The 4,174-nt window shown below is 39.5% G+C and overlaps 1 protein-coding gene across 10 annotated transcripts in view; it reads left to right on the top strand.

The window, feature by feature from the left end:
- LOC129779585 (mushroom body large-type Kenyon cell-specific protein 1) overlaps positions 1–4,174 on the top strand; it is a 407,471-nt gene that overhangs the window by 376,733 nt on the left and 26,564 nt on the right. The window lies entirely within an intron of this gene.

Consider the following 4,174-nt stretch of genomic DNA (forward strand, 5'->3'; position numbering starts at 1 on the left):
CGAATCGTCGCAAAGTTCGGTAATGAGTGTTCTTTCGAGGATCTCAGCAGAAGTGGACGAAACCCCGGACCAAGTAATCCCGAATTGGACCGAAAAGTTCTACATTATATTCAGAAGAACAGGTTTGCATCTATTCGTGATTTGACCAGTGTTGGGATGATTCAGCGGATTAAACAGAGACATGGTCTAAAGACCCAAGCAGTGCATTCTCATGGATGACGAAACATACGCCAAAGAATATTCCAGAACGCTACCAGGAACTCAATGTTATACCAAAACGATTGGAGAGAGTGTATCATTTGCGATTACGACCGTTGCGATGGAAAAATTCGGCCAAAAAAGTGCTCGTTTTGCAAGCCATTTGCACGTGTGGCATGCGATCGACAACTATAAATACTCAAATTCATGTAGAAGAATGCTTGAAAAAGAGATTGCTCCTACTTTATAGAAAGCATGAGGTTCCTCTTCTATTCTGGCCAGATTTGGCATTGGCACATTATGTCAAATTCACTCTGCAATGGTTTTCGGAAAACAACATCATGTTCGTCGAAAAAGCCTACTTACCTAACTGTCCCCAGCTGCGGTCAATTGAACGTTACTGGGTAAGTGTCAAGGCCAGGTCCAAGAAGGAAGGCACAGTGTCTAAAAATATGTTAGATTTCAAGAGCGTCAGCGTACAGCGTCAAAAAAGTGCACAAACACTGCTGTGCAGAATTTGATGAGTGAAGTTTCAATCTCAGGTTCGATTATTTTTCAGAAATCAACAATAAGCTTGATTTTTTCAATTCATTGCTATGTAAACTTAATATTCTGTAATAAAATTCACTTTTGTAAACACTTTCTGAACATTTTCAGTTTTATTTTGATGATTGAAAGTTTAAGACTACTTTTCGATATACTCCTTAGCCTTCCATTTTTTAATATACCCCAATGCAGTATCGTAAATATTTTCCACTGTTTACAAAAAATTTTGTCTCTGATATTTCATCTGAATCAACTGAACTATTAAAAATAATTTGCCCCTACTAGTCGAAAATACCTCTTCCCTTTATGTTGAAAAATTCCACTAAAAGCATCAAAATCTCCAGCATCTTCAATAGCAGATAATCGTTTCTATTACCAATACCAATGAATGTTTGAAATGTCACTAACTGGTCTTTGGTATAAAACAACTATAGTTTGAGACATGTGGTTTCAAATTTTTCGCACAGTACACCAAAACATTCTCTTATGATGGAAAACAGGAGCGCATTCGGTCAAAAATACTAAAAATCCACTCGATAGAAGGTCTAAGAGTAAGAAATCATGGGCTTGATTCTTGAATACTCTTCACGGTGGAAACGAAATAAACGGCACGCCATTGAACTACGTTTTACGAGTTAGTGAAGTGTCGAAGATAATAATGAGTTTTCAGGCAGAATGAGCGCTTTTCAAATAAAAAATCTTTAATGAAAATTAACTTCTTCGTATCAAACTGGTATTCAATGTGAGTGGGAAACTTTGTTTTCTTCATGTGATATAATAATCTCATACAAAAATTTCATCGCGGATGCATTTCATTCCGTTTCCACCGTGAAGTGTATTCGAGAATCAGGCCCCATATGTTACCATTCTCAAGCAATTTGGCATAATGTTCACCGATGGAATCACAAAATATCTTCAATTATACTAAAGGGTGTGTCACATCAAATTGCATCACGGAAAAAACGCTGTAGAAATTTAATTTTTAGGAATTATATCTTCAGCTTTCGCTTATAATCAGATAAGAGTGTATAGATCACGTTGGCCATGCTTCACTGTCAATTTTTCGTAAATTTGGAAAAATGTCGTCGAACGAAAAAGAGCGTCGTGAATTAATCCTGCGCACTCATTTCGAGAATCCGGAGTTGTCACATCGGGACATCGGTAAGATGCTGGGAATCGTCCAATCCACGGTCAGCAGAGTACTAAAACGATACTTCGAGAACCTAACCATCGACCGGAAGGTGAAGAACGGCAAAAATGGATGCTCCGTCAGTGAAAAAGATCACAAGCGCGTAGTTAAGCAGTTTAGACGTGATCCGAGAAGTTCGGTCCGGGATGTCGCCAATAAGCTGAATTTGTCAAGTTCATTCGTCCAGCGGACCAAGCAGCGGGAGGGCCTGCGTAAAGGCAAAACATGGTGGGGAAGACGCGAGCCCGGAAGCTGTACACTGAAAAGCTGACGAAGCCGCATTGCCTGGTAATGGACGACGAAACCTACGTCAAAGCGGACTTTCGTCAGCTGCCGGGCCTCTTGTTCTTCTCCGCAGAGGACAAATTCAGCGTTCCGGAGGAGATTCGCAAGCAGAAACTATCCAAGTTTGCCAAAAAGTACATGGTGTGGCAAGCGATCTGCTCTTGCGGAAAGCGGAGCGCCCCCTTCGTGATGACCGGCACGGTAAACGGGCAGGTTTACCTTAAGGAGTGCCTACAGAAGCGCTTACTACCACTATTGAAGCAGCACGAGGGCCCGACCATCTTCTGGCCGGATCTCGCTTCGTGCCACTATTCAAAGGACGTGTTGGAGTGGTACGAAGCCAACGGGGTCACCTTCGTGCCAAAGGAAATGAACCCGCCCAACGCGCCGGATCTTCGCCCAATAGAGAAATATTGGGCGATTATGAAACAGGCCCTCCGGAAGAACCCAAAAGTTGTCAAATCGGAGGCGGACTTCAAGAGAAAATGGATTTCTGTTAAAAAAAACTACAACCTGACGTTGTACAGAACCTTATGGACGGGGTAAAGAGGAAGGTGCGAGCATACGGGCTTGGGCTCGAAATATGAATAAAAAGAAAATGCCAAAAGTTGTTTAATACTTTTTATTTTACTGTCTAAAATTTTCAAAAGGATCGGTCTACTGGGCGAATTTCTACAGCGTTTTTTCCGTGATGCAATTTGATGTGACACACCCTTTACACTAACCATGTAGATTTGAAGATTTTTTGTAAATTTTTTTTTTGTAGATTTTTTGTAAAGTGGCCAAACAACCGATTGCATGTTCATTATAAAAAATATTTTTTCGACATTTTTTTTTCTTCATGATCAAAATACAGTACAAATTGATAAAAAGACGGGACAATGAATAATATTCGGAAAAACGGTACGTTCGGTCTGCATATTGATGAGGTATTGAGAAAAATATATTTATCACCATTTTGTGATGGTGTCCATTTTGGAATTGTATTTTTCATAAATAACCATGTTCAACTAGCCAATCCCTTTCATTTGAAATCCATATTGATGGGTATCTCGAGGCGCTACTGACAAATTCCTAAGCAGTCATCTCGGCCCGCTATCGACAAAATCTTGGGCGGTCATCCCTAGCCTCTACCAATAAAATCCTACGTGGTCATCTCGATCCACTATCGACAAAATCTGACGTGACCGATTTAGCCCGCTCTCAATTTCTGAAAACGCTGTCATCCTACGTGATCATCCCGACATGCTTCCGAATTATAACAATAAATACACCCCGCTTATACTCGTATGTTGTGGTTATTCCTGGATAACATTTACTAGTTAAGTATTGTACATAGTTTTAAAACTTATATTTCTTTTCAAACCTGTTCCTTTGTCTAACTTGTGCTCGTTAGATTCACCCCACAGTCACGGGAGTCCGCGATGAGTTAAATTCTGTACTGTTACTCTTTTCTAAAAAAACAACATACATTATCGGATAGTTTACTTTCTTCTCTCTGAAATAGATCCACTCAAATGTCAAAACAAAATGAAGGTGACAATGGAAACTTTCTCAAAAATAAACACGATCTATGCGATACTGCACACTGCCAACACTGTATCAGCGGCCATCCTTTTCACATTCCGAATAATGTTCAAGAATCCGATTTTTTTTACAAAACTTTACTTTGTATAAGAAAACTCATTTGCGGTGTGGGTTCCTCAGTACTGAAAATTCCATTTTCGATTTTCAGGATCATGGAATACGCAGTTTTATAATGACAGCAGAGATAAATATGGGTTCCTAATTTCAGATCAACCGGTCAAAGGGGTTAAATTTCTATTAATGTGGCATAACGCTACAGACAAAGTTACAAACGTACATACAAACGGGTGAAGCTAAATAAAATGATGCTAAATAAAACTTTTGAAAATTATTTTTCATTCGTATTTTCTTTCTATTCCTCTGTTTCAG

Source organism: Toxorhynchites rutilus, chromosome 1, assembly GCF_029784135.1.
Source record: "Toxorhynchites rutilus septentrionalis strain SRP chromosome 1, ASM2978413v1, whole genome shotgun sequence".
Taxonomy (NCBI): domain Eukaryota; kingdom Metazoa; phylum Arthropoda; class Insecta; order Diptera; family Culicidae; genus Toxorhynchites; species Toxorhynchites rutilus.